Source organism: Geotrypetes seraphini, chromosome 6 (genome assembly GCF_902459505.1).
Source record: "Geotrypetes seraphini chromosome 6, aGeoSer1.1, whole genome shotgun sequence".
NCBI classification, from domain to species: domain Eukaryota; kingdom Metazoa; phylum Chordata; class Amphibia; order Gymnophiona; family Dermophiidae; genus Geotrypetes; species Geotrypetes seraphini.
In genome coordinates, this window is record NC_047089.1 from 68,219,019 (window position 1) to 68,237,468 (window position 18,450).

Genomic DNA, 18,450 nt, shown 5'->3' on the forward strand with positions numbered 1-18,450 from the left:
CAGCGTGCGCCTCCGCGCTGTGCTCAATTGTCTGCGCGCGCCTTTGTCCCAGCGCGCTTTTGACCTGACACCCCTTGTTTTGATCATTTTACTTTTTTACTGTAGATTGGTTGAATTGTTTTTTGTTTTGTTTGACTCTTTGACTTGGTGCATATTTGGTAAACAGAGAGATATGCCATTTTTTATTGGTACAACAAAAGAAGATATTGTTCTGCAGGAATGTTTTGTTTTCCCTATAAGTTACAAGTGTCTCTACTACCTTGGTAGGAATATTCAAGCCACAAGTTATGCCTATGGAAAAATAGCCCTGTAAGAGACTGTCTTGGATCAGAATGGAACAGTTATACCAGATCTCCCCTTCTTGTTATCCTCTATTTCCTTTATCACTTTAAATAGCATTGCAATTCTTTTCTTTTTTTAAAAAAAATTGTATTAAAAAAAATTGTATTATAAACCACTTTGCTGTACTTATCAAGAAATGAGAACAGGGATAAAGGGAGAGAAAATATCCTCTTGTAGACAGTAGTCAGAGAGCAAAAATAGGTGGCAGAAAATTTTTGCCAAAAGATAATGTTATACTACTCTGTTCTGTTGAAATAAAATGTCTGCTGAATTTAGACCAAGCTCTAGCTATCTTTTTGATGAGCATTGAAGACATAGCTATCCCAGAAATATATATATAGCCAACTAAAGATCTGTTTAGGCAGTAACTGACTGTAATTTATTTATACTGCATTTTATTCTGATTTCTGTAATCTGCCTGAACTCCAGCATGTGGACTACAACTGCCAAATTAAATTATAAGAATATAAGAATAGCCTTACTGGGTCGGACCATCAAGCCCAGTAGCCCATTCTCACGGTAGCCACCCAAGGAGTAGCAATAGTCCATGTTACCGATACAGGGCAAGCAATGGCTTCCCCCATTTCTTTCTCAATAACAAACAAAACAAAACAAAAAAAATGCAGTGAAAATTATTTCAGTTTACAGCCCCAATCTGCAGTATTTTTATGCTACATGTAATATCATCTCCCATGTTTCCTATGGTACAGCATGGTCCTGTCACTCTACTGGTTACCACCGAAATGACGACCAGTTTAAGCTGTTATGTATTAGCCACCAGACCTAAAAATTCATCAAAATTATCTGTTTTGCTGCAGTTACAGTTCTCAATGTGCTAAAATTTTGGAAAAGAGCTCTTGAAATACAAATCTCTTTCTCTGTCTTTATTCTCTCTCTCTCTCTCTCTCTCTCTTGCTCTATAGAAAGGTATATACAGTAAATACATATAGACACAGATAAGCCAATGAAAAAATAGAAAGTACTGTACCTTCTATGCCAAAAGGTCCACTCTGGAGTACTTATTCAAAAAGTACTCAGACAGCATCAGGTGCAGATTAAATAAGGGGCACAATTTTCAAGAAAAATAAATAAATTAAAAGATAAAACCTGAGGTTCTAAGTAAGATACCTAAACTTGTGTGCTTATTTAGGTGTACAGTGCTGGAAATCAGTGCTAAACTCCTAATTTTTTTAACCCACTTTAAATCCACTCCTGCTGCCACCACTTTCTAGGATCCGAAATTTAGGAATGTGGTATAATTTTGAGACTAAATCTAGGCACTCAATCATAGTAAATCTTCAGTCTAGCACACTCAGAGAGTAAACATAGAAACATAGAAATAGACGGCAGATAAGGGCCCACGGCCCATCTAGTCTGCCCACCCTAATGTCCCTCCCCTACCTTTGCTCTGTGAATAGATCCCATGTGCCGATCCCATTTGGCCTTAAAATCAGGCACGCTGCTGGCCTTAATCACCTGTAGTGGAAGACTATTCCAGCGATCAACCACTCTTTCAGTGAAAAAGAATTTCCTGGTGTCACCTCGTAGTTTCCCGACCCTGATTTTCGACGGATGCCCTCTTGTTGTCGTGGGACCCTTGAAAAAGAAGATATCTTCCTCTGCCTCGATGCGGCCCGTAAGATACTTGAACGTCTCGATTATGTCTCCCCTCTCTCTGCGCTCCTCGAGCGAGTATAGCTATAATTTGTCAAGCCGTTCTTCGTATGGAAGATCCTTGAGTCCCGAGACCATCCGGGTGGCCATTCTTTGCACCGACTCCAGTCTCAGCACATCCTTGCGATAATGCGGCCTCCAGAATTGCACACAGTATTCCAGGTGGGGCCTCACCATGGATCTATACAATGGCATAATGACTTCCGCCTTACGACTGACAAAACCCCTTCGTATGCAGCCCATGATTTGTCTTGCCTTGGACGAAGCCTGCTCCACTTGATTGGCAGACTTCATGTCCTCACTGACGATTACCCCCAAGTCTCGGTGAATGGCCCGCGCTGCTCCCGACACTCATAGGAACTCTATGAGCGTCGGGAGTAGCGCAGCTTCCTGCGCTACAAACTGCTATTGCTGTTTCGAAAAGAGGGGGGTAAGAGTCAATTTCGGGCATTTTCAAAAAGCTAAGACATCCAAAAAATGGCATAAATCAGAACTTGGATGATTTTCTTGCCAAAACATCCAGGTGCCGATTTTTTAAGCCAACTTTCTGGATGTCTTGCTAGGCTTCTTAGCCACTGTGCATCCAAAGTTTGAGGAGGCATGTTATGGGCAGGCTTTGGACATGCTTAGCACTTGGATGTCTTGCAATAATAATCAAATATTTCCCAAGATGTCCAGGACGGAACTTAGATGTCCAGAGCTAAACCCATTTTAAAAGCATCTAGGTGCCAAAAAGGAATCCAAACTGACCAGACAACCATTGGAGGGGTTAAGTTATGACCCTCACAAACACTCCTAGTAGTCCAGGGGTGTCAAAGTCCCTCCTCAATCCAGTCAGGTTTTCAGGATTTCCCCAATGAATATGCATGAGATCTATTAGCATACAATGAAAGCAGTGCATGCAAATAAATCTCATGCATATTCATTGGGGAAATCCTGAAAACCCGACTGGACTGCAGCCCTCCAGGAGGGACTTTGACATCCTTGCAGTAGTCACTGATCCCCTCCTACTCTATAAAGATCTGAATGAAGCAGGACATACCTGTCTCTAGAACAGCAGCACCTGGTATGGGAAAGCCTAGTAAAGCATCACACAAGTGTCTTAAGTATCTTGGTGGGTGGGCTAGTGAGCCACAGAGAGGAGGACCCAGGCCCATAAGCCACTCTAACCACTACAGTTATGGTGGAAAGTGTGAGGCCACCAAAACTCTACTATATTACCATGTAGGTGCCACCTGTAGCCATAAGGGCTATTAGGGCGGTAGACAGGAAGGTTTGTTTGGGGGGAATTTTGGAGGTTATGGTGAGATGTAAGTCTTTATGTGAAATTCACAGCAATGCCCTCTAAGGTGCCCCACTGCTCTGTTGGTATGTCTGCGGGGCCAGTCCATTACAATGCTAGCCTCTCCCACTTCCAAATGGTCTGGATTTGGACATTTTAAACTTGGACATTTTCATGGCTAAAAATGGCAAAAAAAAAAAAATTGGGTGTCCTAAGGCTGGACATCCTGACGGCAAGGAAGGCCAAATACGTTATTTTCAAAAAAAGAAAGGGGGACATCTAGAGGTTATGAAAATGAACATTTCCCAATCCCGACTTTTGGACGTTTTGTGGGAAATATCCAAAGTCGGACTTAAACATTCTATCGAAAATGCCCTCAATATGACAGAAGCAGGGTGGAACAGCTACATAGAAATAGTTGTTTCAACTTTCAGACAACAGTGGGACAAGATTATATCTAGGAAATATAGAAAGTATTTTAATACAGTGCATAATTAAGCTGTAAAATCTGATGCTGGAGCACATGATTGAGGTGTATAGAACAGCGGGATACAAAAGATGTTGGGACAAGTTCCTTTCCTAATTTTCAGACTTTCTTAAAGATTCACTATTTTGAGTTAACTTTTAAACATATGCTCTAATGCTCTTGTGCCCACATGCTACCTTCTTTGAGGCATGCCACCTTCCCTGTGTATTACAGTAGACTCTCAGTTAATCAGCACCCATGGGGATTGATAGATGCCGGATAAATGTAGTTTCTGGTTGCTTGAGAGTTACTATTAAAAATAGGCCTAATTAATACTATACCATACCATACATGTACTATACCATACCGGACATGTGGTAGGCAAAGGATGTGTGTACCCAGGTGTGGCGTGTCAAGTTTACACTTAGAGCTCCTTTACCAAAGGTGCGGTAGCGGTTTTAGCGCACGCTAAAATGCCCCGTGCGCTAGCCGCTACCACCTCCTTTTAAGAAGGCGGTAATTTTTTGGCTAGCGCACACTAATCCGGTGCGTGCTCTAAAAACGCTAGCGCACCTTTGTAAAAGGAGCCCTTAAATTTCCACCAGAAATTGATTTTCATGTTTATTTAAAGTTTTACAATATTTCAAAGATCTTTTTCTGGTTGCTTGAGAGTTCTGATTAATTGAGTTCCAGTTAACAGAGAGTCTATTTTTCTAAGTCTCCTTGTCTTATGGCTGAAAGATTTTGTCCTACTGGCGTTCCTTTCTTTATCTCTATAATTTAATTCTGTAAACCACCTTGACCTGCAAGTCAAATTAGGCAGTACGTATATCAAGCTTATATATAATAACCATATATGCTTCTTTTTTTAAATGCTGAGAGGGGGGCAGGGAAATCAAACACTTAAATTTTGAATTTACAAGCCAATATCTGTCCATAATTGATCCTTTTTGTAAAAGGAGGAGAACGGGACATTTCAGAGGTGGGGCTTAAATCTATCTATTGAGATAATCCAGATGCCTCCAAATAAGTTTGTTGGTTTTTTGAGGACCGAACAAATAGAATTACTAATGTTAAACAGATAAATTATTCATTTAAGTTTAGGACCACATGTTCATCAAGCCTCCCTAAATGAATATGGGGCATAAAGATAAGCTGATAAATTGTCCACTTACTTGTATGCAACTGCTGATCTATTTAATGTTGCCACTTTTACAAGGGGACCTTGTAGTAAAATGTGATTGAATATGTATTTAGCACATTTTAATGTGATTTCCCCACACTCCAAGTCCATTTTAACAGTGCCAGTATTTTAACGATTTTTTATTTTTTTTAATTTACAGGTCTTGTACTAATTTTTACATTAGTGTATGCGATTTGCAAAAAATTAACATGGAAGCTCTTATCGCTTCCTATTTAGGAGGTAGTAAATGTTCCTGTGTTAATACTTCATTATCTAGTTAGTGTGAGTTAATGTGAACAATGCACCAACTAATGTGAGCAATAACACTTCCAGGCCCACATCTCTACCCGTGACATCAGGGCAGGATTAATTCATCGAGGGCCCCTAGGCACACAAGTACACTGGGCCCCCTGGAAAATGCTTGAGTACCTGATTGTAAAACCGCTTAGATAACCTTGATAGGCGGTATATAAAATCCTAATAAACTTGAAACTTGAAGCTGTGGGCAAGCAGTACCGCTTGCACAATTACAGTTCCCGTTGCCTTTCTTATCCGCGTTGCTTGTTTGTCTTACTTTCCGTCGATGGGGGGGGGGGGGGCTGCGTTGCCGATCGGGTAGGCCCGCGTTGCCGATCGATGCTGGAGGAGCCCATCACCGTTTGGAAAAAACAGTGTTGATGCCTTCCTTCATCGGGCCCTCCTGACCATTTCGGGCCCTAGGCACGTGCCTACTTGGCCTATTGGTTAATCCTGCCCTGCTTGACATACCCCTTCCTGAAAAAGTACAAAAAAACACATAACACATGATTGTTGTTAGGTGTCATCGACTCGTGTTCGACTTCTAGCAACTTGATGAATTGCAGATCTTAAAAAAAAAAACCTGGTTTTGTGCTAGACCGGAAAAGATCCTCCAGCGTCATCCCCATAGTGTATCCGCAGAGGTTTCGTCAGCAGGAGACCTGAAGTTATGATGCCGTTGTACAGAGCCATGGTGAGGCCTCACTTGGAGTACTGTGTTCAGTTTTGGAGACCACACTACCGAAAGGACGTGCTGAGGATTGAGTCAGTTCAGCGAACAGCCACCAGGATGGTCTTGGGGCTCAAGGATCTCACGTATGAAGAAAGATTTAAAAAATTGCGGCTGTACTCACTTGAGGAAAGAAGAGAACGGGGAGATATGATTGAAACATATAAGTACATCACGGGACGCATCGAGTCAGAAGATGATATCTTCTGGCTCATGGGACCCTCGACCACCAGAGGGCATCCGCTGAAGATCAGGGGAGGGAAGTTTCATGGCGACTCCAGGAAGTACTTCTTCACCGAAAGAGTAGTGGATCATTGGAACAGACTCCCACTCCAGGTGATAAAGGCCAGCAGCGTGACAGATTTTAAGAGAAAATGGGATACTCAGTGGGATCTTTAAGGGAGTAAATTCAGGGGAGGGGATACTTGGAATGGGCAGACTTGGTGGGCTATAGCCCTTTTCTGCTATTTTTTTCTATGTTTCTATGTTTCTATAGTTGTTTTCAATACGTCCAGCCATCTGATTGAAGGTCGCCCTCTTCGCCTGGTTCCTTCGATCTTCGCAAACATGATCCAGTGATATCTCTCTCCAGTGATCTCTCTCTTCTGATGGTGTGACCAAAATAAGACAGCCATAACTTCATCATTTGGGCTACGAGTGATGTAGCTGGTTTGATCTCTTCCAGAATCAATTTGTTAGTTCTTCTGGTGGTCCATAGCATGCACCAAAGCTTATATGAGTCAATCTTCTTTCTGTCGTGTTTCAGTAGTGACCAGCTTTCACATCCGTAACTGATTATACAATTAGTCCAGAGAAATTATCACAAAATGTCTTAATGTGTTTTGTGGCAAGCCTTTAAGTGTGCATTGGCATTTATCATGTTTAGTGAAAGGACCTCCGAGGGACCCTAAGATCAGCAGATCAAAACTTCAGCAATGAATATTGCCAGTTATTGCACAATTTAGCCAGTTAACCATTTAGCACTGAATGCAAATATTTAGCGGAGATAACTGGTTATGTTGCACTGAATATTTGTGGTTAGGCACCAAAACACTATTGGGGAGAAGAAAAGTGTGGTGCAGTGGTTAAAGCCACAGCCAGCCAGAGCCTCAGCACCCTGAGGTTGTGAGTTCAAACTCATACTGCTCCCTGTGACCCTGGACAAGTCACTTAATACCCCCTTTGCCCCAGGGACATTACACCACCAGGACAGACAGGGAAAATGCTCGAGTACCTGAATTTAAAAAAAAACAAACAACAACCACGAAAACCATTCTGAGCTCTCTTAGGAGAATGGTATAGAAAATTGAATACCATATTTTTCAGACCATAAGATGCACCCACCTGTAGAGGAAAAACCAAGAAAAAAAATTTGGTTCATCGCAGTGTATTCGGTCCATAATGCGTACCCCCTTTTCCACCTCCTTTCTGGGGGTAGATAAAGTGGCTTATGGTCCGAAAAATACGGTGTATAAATAAATATTGACCAGTCAGCAGTTGTTTCTGGCTGATTAAATATCTCTGAATATCAGGGGGTTTATATGCTTATATTTTTACATTTTTACATTTTCACTTTTTCCCTCCCAGTAGTCTCTGCTATCCTCCTCTCTTCAGATAGAATGCTGCGGCAACTAAAACCCTTAATAATTAACTAGTAGTTAATCAACAAATTGAACTTGGTATTCTATGGTTGTTTGCCAAGGAAAACAATGTTGCACAAGGGGGAGAAATACAATTTGATATTTTAACTGGTCATACTACTACTAATCATTTCTATAGCATGGAGCGCTATATACATTATTTGCAGGTAAATTCTCTACCCCTAGTGAGCTCACAATCTAAGTTTTGGCTTTTTTTGCACCTGGGGCAATGGAGTGTTAAGTGTTAAGGGTCACAAGTTGCCGCAGAGGGAATTAAACCAAAGAATCATAGTCCGCTGCACTAATTATTAAGCTATTCCTCCACTTCCTTGGTCATGGCAGGGAAGCATCATAAAGGAACAGTGGGGCCCTTTTACTAAACTGTGTTAAGCGCTAACATATGTTTAATGGAAGAAAATGGCTTACCACATGATGCGTTAAAACATTCAGTAGTAGTTTGTCTATCAGCATGCGCTAATCATATAATTTTTTTTGGAAGGGGCATGGCAGGGGCAGGGAATGGTCATGGTAGCGTTATCAAGCTAGCGCATTAGTTTACACTAAAAGGAAATTCTGTTGGGATGCAAAGTTAGGGCAAAGATCTAAATTAATTACCTAATTAGGTGATAACAATCAATTATTGGTGTTAATTGGCAGTAATTAGGAGTGGTGTACACATCTGCTCTATGCCCTATTCTATAACATGCTCACCTAATTTTCATAGTGTGCAACTCCAAAGAGGGTGTGGCTATGGGAGAGGCATGGGTGGGTCAGGGGGGTTCCCAGAATTTAGACACAATGTTATAGAATACTGTCATTTAAAAACCTAATTACCATAAATTGGGCACCAGCTTTTACACTAGTTTTTGGTGCACACAAATAAGTGTACGCAAAGTTTATTTATTTATTTATTTGATTTATATCCTGCATAATTCAAGGTTCTTAGCAGGTTACAATAAAACATTCATAATAAAAATGACAAATAAACAAAAACAGTATAAATAATTCAAAAACTCATAAAAAATAGTACATAAGAACATAAGAATAACTTTACTGGGTCAGATCAATGGTCCATTAAGTCTAGTAGCCCATTCTCATGGTGGCCAATCCAGGTCACTAGCACCTGGCCAAAACCCAAGGAGTAGCAATATTCCATGCTATCGATTCAGGGCAAGCAGTGGCTTCCACCGTGTCTTTCTCAAAAACAAATATAGACTTTTCTCCAGGAACTCATCCAAACCTTTCTTAAAACCAGCTATGCTATCCACTCTTACCACATCCTCTAGCAACGCGTTCCAGAGATGAACTATTCTCTGAGTGAAAATAAAATTTCCTCCAATTGGTTTTAAAAGTATTTCCCTGTAACTTCATCGAGTGTCCCCTAGTCTTTGTAATTTTTGACGGAATGGAAAATCAATCCACTTGTACCCGTTCTACTCCATTCAGGATTTTGTAGACTTCAATCATATCTCCTCTCAGCTGTCTCTTTTCCAAGCTGAAGAGTCCTAACCATTTTACTCTTTCCCCATATGAGAGGAGTTCCATCCCCTTTACCATCTTGGTTGATCTTCTTTGAACCTTTTCTAGAGCCATTATATCTTTTGTTGAGATAAGGAAACCAGAATTGAACGCAATACTCCAGATGAGGTCGCATCATGAAGTGATACAGGGGCATTATAACATTCTTAGTCTTCTTAACCATCCCTTTTTTAATAATTCTTAGCAGCCTATTTGCTTTTTTGGCCGCCGCCACCGCACATTGGGTGGAAGATTTCATCATATTGTCTACAATGACATCCAGATCCTTTTCTTGGGCGCTAACCCCCAATGTGGACCCTAGCATCCGGTAACTGTGATTCAGGTTATTCTTCCCAATGTGCAACACTTTGCATTTGTACACATGGGCATAAAAACATGGGCTTACATCAATGACAGAATTCAAACTCATGTTCTCAAAGTCACCAATGACACTATGAAAGATTAAAGGGAAATACTGTATTTTCACATAGATAACGCGCACCCGTGTAAAACGCGCACACGGGTATAGCGCGCGAAAAACACAAATTTATGTACAGAAATTTTTATATACCACGCACACCCGTATACCGCGCATGCTGCCCGACTCTCCTTTCGCCCGCCCCGACTCTCCTCTGGCCACCCCGACTCTCCTTTCGCCCGCCCCGATTCTCCTCTCCCCCTTGAAGTCCTGTCCCCACCCTGAAAGCCTGATGCCCCCCCCGACGTCCGATTCACCCCCACCCCGAAGGACCGCTCGCACCCCGACCCCGAAGGACCACTCACACGTACCCGCACCCCCACCCAGAAGGACCGCTTGCACGCACTCCCACCCACACCCCCACCCTGAAGGACCGCTCGCACCCCCACAGCCTCCCGACCCCCCCCCCATCATGTAGAAGCTCCTACCGGTGTCCTGCTGCTTCCTCTTGGCGGTCCCGACTCCCCAACACTATCGGGGCAAGGGGGAACTCAAGCCCTCTTGCCCCAGCCAACCGCGGCACCCCCGACACAATCGGGCAAGAGGTAGCTCAAGCCCTCTTGCCCCCCCCGACTCCCCGACACGATCGGGGCAAAAGGGAGCCCAAACCCTCCTGGCCACGGCGACCCCCTACCCCCACCCTGCACTACATTATGGGCAGGAGGGATCCCAGGCCCTCCTGCCCTCGACGCATACCACCCTCCCCCCATCGACCGCCCCCCCCCAAGAACCTCTGACCGCCTCTCCAGCCGACCCGCGACCCCCCTGGCCGACCCTCATGACACACCCACCCCCCTTCCCCATACCTTTGTGTAGTTGGCCGGACAGACGGGAGCCAAACCCGCCTGTCCGGCAGGCAGCCAACGATGGAATGAGGCTGGATTGGCCCATCCGTCCCAAAGCTCCGCCTACTGGTGGGGCCTAAGGCGCCTGGGCCAATCAGAATAGGCCCGGGAGCCTTAGGTCCCTCCTGGGGGGCGTGGCCTTGGGCACATGGTCGAGTTGGGCCCATGTGCCTCAGGCCCCGCCCCCAGGTGGGACCTAAGGTTCCCGGGCCTATTCTGATTGGCCCAGGCGCCTTAGGCCCCACCAGTAGGCGGAGCTTTGGGACGGATGGGCCAATCCGGCCTCATTCCGTCGTTGGCTGTCTGCCGGACAGGCGAGTTTGACTCCCGTCACAAAGGTACGGGGAAGGGGGGTGGGGGTGTCGTGGGGGTCGGCCAGGGGGGTCGCGGGTCGTCTGGGGGGGCGATCGGAGGTTCTTGGGGGGGCGGTCATTGGGGGGAGGGGGGTTTGCGTCGAGGGCAGGAGGGCCTGAGATCCCTCCTGCCCGTAATGTAGTGCGGGGTGGGGGTAGGGGGTCGCCGTGGCCAGGAGGGTTTGGGCTCCCTCCTGGCCCGAACAACTAGCGGGGGGGGGGGGGGGTCGCCAGGGCCAGGAGGACTTGGGCTCCCTCCTGGCCCGATATTGTCGGGGAGTTAGGGCAAGAGGGCTTGAGCTCCCTTTTGCCCCGATCGTGTCGGGGAGTCGGGGGGGCAAGAGGGCTTGAGCTCCCTCTTGCCCCGATCATGTCGGGGGTGCCGCGGTTGGCTGGGGCAAGAGGGCTTGAGCTCCCTCTTGCCCCGATCGTGTCGGGTGTCGGGACCGCCAAGAGGAAGCAGCAGGACACCGGTAGGAGCTTCTACATGATGGGGGGGGGGTCGGGAGGCTGTGGGGGTGCGAGCGGTCCTTCAGGGTGGGGGTGCAGGTGGGAGTGCGTGCGAGCGGTCCTTCAGGGTGGGGATGCGGGTGGGGTTGCGGGTGCGTGCGAGCGGTCCTTCGGGGTGGGGGTGCGAGCGGTCCTGCGGGGGGGGGGGTGAATCGGACGTCAGGGGAGGGAACTATGTAAAAAAATTTTGTACAATGCGCTCACGCGTATACTGCGCAAGGGTGTGCGCGGTATGTAAAAACCACGTATAACGCGCGCGTTATATGCGATAAAATACGGTACTATATGCACGCATTAACAGATTTCTTTTAAGCTCTTTTATAAATGAATTAAAACTGGTTAGAGCACGGACCTCTGTTGAGAAAGGATTCTAATGTTTAGGACCATCTATTTTAAAGAAAGGTTTTCTGTACACCTTCAACCAAATCAAACAAAAAGAAGGACCCTCCAGTACCACTTGTATTGTCCTTAGATCGTAAAGCCCTGATGAATGATACAATTTTAATATTGAGGCCACGATAGGAGAAATCATACCTCTAAGTGCTTTGAAGACTATTGGGCTCATTTTCAAAGCACTTAGGTTACTATGGTAACTCATAGAACTTTGTGTGTCTAAGTGATTTGAAAATACACCTCTACACATAATATCTTGAAAACATTTCTTTCTTCCAAAGGCAGCCAATGCAGTAATACCACAACTGGAGTTAAGCACAAAGGCCCTGATTCTATAAAAGGCACCTAGGGGTAGGCACCTAGATCTGGTGCCTAGCTAATCTAGGCACCTAACTTAATTTTTAAAAATTGTTTTAATTGGTGCTGATAATTGAATGCACCATTAAAAACCAATTAAATATTATTTTTAAAATGAATTTGCAGGTAGGCATCTACCACTTTAACTGGCAAATGGGCATGGTTTGGGCAGAGTTTGGGCATGGATTTGGTTAGGCAATAATTTTTTAGGCCAAGAAAACCCTGGTTTAATATTCCAGCACCTAAGTTGTACATGCTTATCAGCGCCTCAATCAATGTAGATGCCGGTGGGCACAATTCTACAAACAGCACCTACCGTATTTCTCGCTCTATAAGATGCACTTTTTCCACCCCCCAAAAGGGTCTTATGGAGCGAATACCCCTCTCCCCTTACTTAGTTCCTCTGGCGGTCCAGCGGTCTTGCCCTGCCCTCCGACTGACTCCCGAACTATCTGCAGCAGTGTTAGAGCAGGTAAAAGGCAGGCATGAGCTTTTCACGCTCCTGCCTTGTCCCATGTCGCTGAGTAAATGGCAGTTCCTCCAGCGGTCCTGCCCTTCCCTCCGGTGACTACCGAACTAACTGCAGCAGCGGCAGAGTGAGTAAAAGGCAGGCGCAAGCTTTTCGCACTCCTGCCTTGTCCCACGTCGCTGCGAGAATTCACGCAGCAACACGGGACAAGGCAGGAGCGCGAAAAGCTCGTGCCTGCCTTTTGCCCACTCTGACACTGCTGCAGCTAGTTCAGGAGTTAGCTGAAGGTAAGGGAAGGACCACCGGAGGAACTAAAATAAGGTATGGGGGGGCTCCTGCCTGCCTACCTCGGGGGGGGTGCCCTGCTTGCTTGCCTCAGAGTGGGGGGCCCTGCCTGTCACTAGAGCACTAGGCCTGCCTGCCACTAGGCCTGCCTGCCACTAGGCCTTCCTGCCACTAGGCCACTGGGCCTTTCTGCCACTAGGCCTTCCTGCCTGTCACTAGGCCACTAGGCTTGCCTGCCTGTCACTAAGCCACTAGGCCTGCCTGTCACTAGGCCACTAGGCCTGCCTGCCCTGTGCCCTGTCCCTGCCTACCACTAAACCACCAGAGGGAAGACAGGGTACAGAGCCTGGCAGGGAGGAGAGACAGGGTGCAGAGCCTGGCAGAGAGAATTTGATTCAGAATGGGGTTTTTTCTTGTTTTCCTCCTCTAAATCTAGGGTGCGTCTTATGGTCAGGTGCATCTTATGGAGCGAAAAATACGGTAACTTTGATTGACATGCAATAGGTTCTGTCTTCCTAGGTGCCTACTGAGTTAGGTGCTGTTTATAGGATCTGGCCCAAAAGGCAAAACTAGAATTAAGCACAAAGGGCCAAATTCTATATATGGCACTGAAAAATCTGTGCCGATCAGCACGGCACAGGGAATGATTCTATAAAAGACAACCACTATACTATATACTGATTTCAAGAAAGCCTGGGATAGGCATGTGGAATCTCTTAGAGAGAGGAAGAGATAATGGTTACTGCGGATGGGCAGATTGGATAGGCCATTTGGCCTTTATCTGCCATCATGTTTCTATATCCCATCCTCCCAGGAGAGCTCAGAACGGGTTACGAATTTACATACAAGCCTGGTACAATATAACATGACAAACATGGCACAGTGTGATACAGCATGACGAGCAGACATAGTCATATATATGAGCATAGCATGGCAGACATTCTATTATACATAGTGAACATAGTATATTATATATATAGACCTAGCATAGTAAACAAAGCATGGTAAACATATTGTTATATATACAAATGTAGAATGGCAAACAGTGTGGCAAAACAGTATACAAAACGTGGCTAACCTAGTATGACATGGCAATATGGCACTAACATGGTTGAACCTTGCACAGTGGACATGTGGGATAGCAGATATTGTGGAGTGGATAGAGCATGTGAATTTATCGCATGATAGACATGGTATGGGATATATAGTAAGAAATATACAATGTATAATAGTGGGAAAAGAAGGTGGCAGTACGACAAAATGTGGCAAATCATTGTATGACAAAGACATGGTGGCTTGGTATATCATGGGAAATATAAATGCGACAGTTGCTGGTATAGTGGGCAAAGCACATCAGCATTTGAGATTTGTGGCAGCAGAGGGCTGGTGTTCTTCTTTGTTAGGTTTGGGATTTGGGTGAGTCAAGGGAAGAGGTGGGCTTTTATTGCCTTCCTGAAGTTCAGTAGACTTTCTAATGATTTTATGTGGGTAGGTAGTTTGTTCCAGAGGCAGGTAGTGAGAGAATGCTAGGCATCATCAAAAAGGGTATTACAACCAGAACAAAAGAAGTTATCTTGCCATTGTATCGAGCGATGGTGCGTCCGCATCTGGAGTACTGCGTCCAATATTGGTCGCCGTACCTTAAGAAGGATATGGCGATACTCGAGAGGGTTCAGAGGAGAGCGACACGTCTGATAAAAGGGATGGAAAACCTTTCATACGCTGAGAGATTGGAAAAACTGGGACTTTTTTCCCTGGAGAAGAGGAGACTTAGAGGGGATATGATAGAGACTTACAAGATCATGAAGGGCATAGAGAGAGTAGAGAGGGACAGATTCTTCACACTTTCAAAAAATAAAAGAACAAGAGGGCATTCAGAAAAGTTGAAAGGGGACAGATTCAGAACGAATGCTAGGAAGTTCTTCTTTACCCAGCGTGTGGTGGACACCTGGAATGCGCTTCCAGAGGGCGTAATAGGGCAGAGTACGGTACTGGGGTTCAAGAGGGAATTGGACAATTTCTTGCTGGAAAAGGGAATAGAGGGGTATAGATAGAGAATTACTGCACAGGTCCTAGACCTGTTGGGCCACCGCGTGAGCGGACTGCTGGGCACAATGGACCTCAGGTCTGACCCAGTAGAGGCATTTCTTATGTTCTTATGTATGATCTTTTTCTTGTGGTCTCAAGGCAGAGGGTGCGTCCCGAGGGCGCGCATATAGACTTGTGCTTAGCAGCCAAATGCAGGATAACATTTAGGCAGACCCATTTAGGCCATGGAAAGCCAGGCCTAAAAGCCAGCGCCTCAGTTGTGCACAGATTGGACATATTCTATTACAGTGCATCTAACTTTTTAGAATGCCCAGAATCCACCCATGCTCCTCCCCAGGCCATACTCCTTTTGAGATTTGTGCCCTAGAAGTGATGTATAGCACTTTAAGAATGTGCCTACAAAGTTGTGTGTGTAACTTCTAACTAATGCAGGTTAGTGTCAATTATTAGTTGCTAATTGCCAATTACTGGCACCAATTGGCTTGTTCAACAATTAAGTTGCATGCACAAAGGGCTATATTCACTAAGCAAACCGATCGTGTACCGATCGGTTTGCGACCACTTAACTATCAAATTTCCCTCTGGCCTGATTCATTTACCTCTCCTGCGATCCGCTTGGAATCCATGCATGTAAATGAGGTGAAATGCATGCAAATTGGACAGCGACCCAATTCACTACCCAAAATTTTGGATCCGACTGGGCTGGCCACTCAATCCAAGAGGCGACTGCTGGAGACTAGTCGAAAACATCTTTTCGACTCTCCAGCTTCATAGAAGCCCTGCTCTGCCTCATGTCTCCTGCCTGCTCGCCCCGATCTTCCAGCCCAGTTTTCTGCCCTGAACTCCTACTCTCTGCCGCCTTCCCTGCAGTGCGAGCCCGCGGCTTTAAAGCGAGGCTGCACTTCGGGGAACGGCAGCAGAGAGCAGGAGAGATCTGCCCCCCCCCCCACACACAGGCTGCGATCTCTCCTGCCTACCTGTCCTGCTGCCCCCCTGCCCCCCCCCCCCGGAAAAAACAGCAGGAGGGATACCAACTCCCTCCTGCCATCATATTAAACCAGAATAAAAATTTTTTTAAAAAAAGTAGTGCGGCACTCCCTTCCCCCCCCGACCAGCACGGCCCACCCCCCGACACCAAAGTTGGAAGCAGGAGGGGTGCTCGGTCTCTCCTGCTCCTAAGCCTACCACCCTCCACATGGTCCTGGTCAGGCCTGGCCCACCCCGGTACCTGTTAAATTGTTGGGAGCAGGAGGGGTGACCGATCCCTCCTGCTCCTTGGGCAAGGCTCCCCCAACATCTTCAGGAGCAGGAGGGGTGCCCGGACCCTCCTCCTGCTCCTATGCACCGGCAATATCTTCAGGAGCAGGAGCAAACTCCTCCTGCTCCTACTCTTCTGCCCTGCCGCCGCCCAATAATAGCCTTAGGCCCCACCCCGCGCATTATCTGGCAATCATGGACTTCCCTAGACTCCTCCCTAAGGAAGTCCCTGATTGGCTGAGGTGCCCCAGGCCCCTCCAAAGGGAGGAGCCTGAGGTGCCTCAGCCAATTAGGGCCTTAGGCCTCGCCCCGTGCATCAGATGATGTGCCGGGGTGGGGCCTAAGGCCGCTATTGGGCGGCGGCGGTCCCGGGGAGCAGAAGCAGGAACACTTTACTCCTGCTCCCGAAGATCGTCATAGGAACAGGAGGGTCCGGGCACCCCTCCCTCTCCCGAAGATGGATTTTCTTTTGCGGCAAGGAGAAGGAGGGTCTGGGCACCCCTCCTGCACCCGAAGATGGATTTTCTTTTGCGGCAAAGGAGCAGGAGGGTCCGGGCACCCCTCCTGCTCCCTAAGATCCTTGGCGGAAGGAGCAGGAGAGACCGGGCACCCCTCCTACTCCCAACTTTTGCAAAGGTACCGGGGTGGGTGGGCCGGGCCCGACCACCTGGGCCGACCAGGGGTGGGCCTGAGAGTGGGAGGACTAGGAGCAGGAAGGACCGAGCACTCTTCCTGCTCCCAACTTTTTCATGCTGGGGGTGGGTGGGCCGTGAAGAGAGGACCGTGCAGGGAGGGGGACGAGGGCCGGTGTCGAACAGGGCTGGTGTGTCGGCCCGATCTCTCTTCCCTGTTCGCCAGACTCTCCTACTCTCTGCCGCCATTCCCCGCAGTGCAGGCCCGCTTTAAAACCACGGGCTTGCACTGCAGGGAACGGCAGCAGAGAACAGGAGTGTCCGGGAGCAGGGAAGAGAGATCTGGGCTAGGCTGAGCCCCGACAGCAGTGACGGGAGGCTGCTTCTCCTGTCACTACTGTCAGGGTGTGCACATGAGCGAGGATCGCTCTGGCCGTGAGTAGAGGGCATGTAGGGGGCGTGCTAACGATCATCCCCATTTGCATGCAGGCCTTTACTGAATCAGTCAGCCGGCATGCAATAGGAAACGGATCATGCACGGTTTGTAGGTCTAGTGAATCCTGCCCAAATTTGTTGTGTACACTGATTTGCATTAAGTTAGGTGCTTAGATCGGCTAGGTGCACCAAGATAGGTGCCTAACTTTAGGCATACTTTATAGAATTTGGTGGTTAGTGCCTCCTATTTCATCACCTACACAGGAAGTGGTAAATGCTCCTGATGCTAATGGCAAATTTAATGCAGAACTTGTATATGAAATCCTCAATATACAGTTGTGTTAGAAATGGGCTTAACGTTCAGAATAGTCCCATCTTAAAATGTACTAATTTCATTTCTTAGCATGTTTTAGCAAAAGGGCCCCTGGTATGGGCTGAGAGACCTTCCTGTCATAATGAATCAATTATTACAAAAGGGAGGGAAACTAGATATTTGAATTAATCACATGCATACAATTATGGAGCACAACAGAAGTTTTCAGAAAGAGGAAGACAGCTCCAGTGATTTAAGATTGGGATAAGCCACCAGAATTATATGAACTCAACGCCTAACAGGTCCTATATGTACAACGAAAACAGGATGAACTAAATCAATGGAATTATCTCGCAACAGGCTGCTCAAAGCAACAATGCTGAAGGCAGTTCAAAAGAATCAGCGGGTTGATTCAACACCATCCTTTAAAACTCCAATAGACTGTATGAGCTACTCAGTCAGTTGTCTTTTCATGCGTGTTGAAAGATTTGCAAAGGGAACATGTTTAGATCATGACTCCACCACATATGCTTAACTCTGGTCTCTGAAAGACCATAGTTCAGTTTCAGGAGCTAAACAAAATATGCAAATTATCTTGAGACTTATATCAAATAAATTCATTCATGTCTCATGAGCATTTAATATCAATTTAGTGAGAAACAGATCCTGGTTATGCATAAGGACCAGTACACCAAGAGGTCCTACTTAGATACAAGGAAACCATACACCCTAATTTAATGCTTGTATAGATTCAAGTGTTGGATAATTGTTTTCTATTAAACATTTTGATCTCATTTGTAGCAATTAGTAATACATTGAGGTGGTAATGCATCATAGTTCAGTTTTAATACTGTGACAAAAAGTTTTCTATGTGTATTAAAAATGAGGAACTGAAAATTAACTTGGAGCAGACATGGTTAATCACAATTGAGGACAGCATAA

At 46.1% G+C, this 18,450-nt stretch overlaps 1 protein-coding gene across 2 annotated transcripts in view; it reads right to left on the reverse strand.

Annotated features, from left to right (window-relative positions):
* TNFSF11 (TNF superfamily member 11) overlaps positions 1 to 18,450 on the reverse strand; it is a 260,427-nt gene that overhangs the window by 68,064 nt on the left and 173,913 nt on the right. The window lies entirely within an intron of this gene.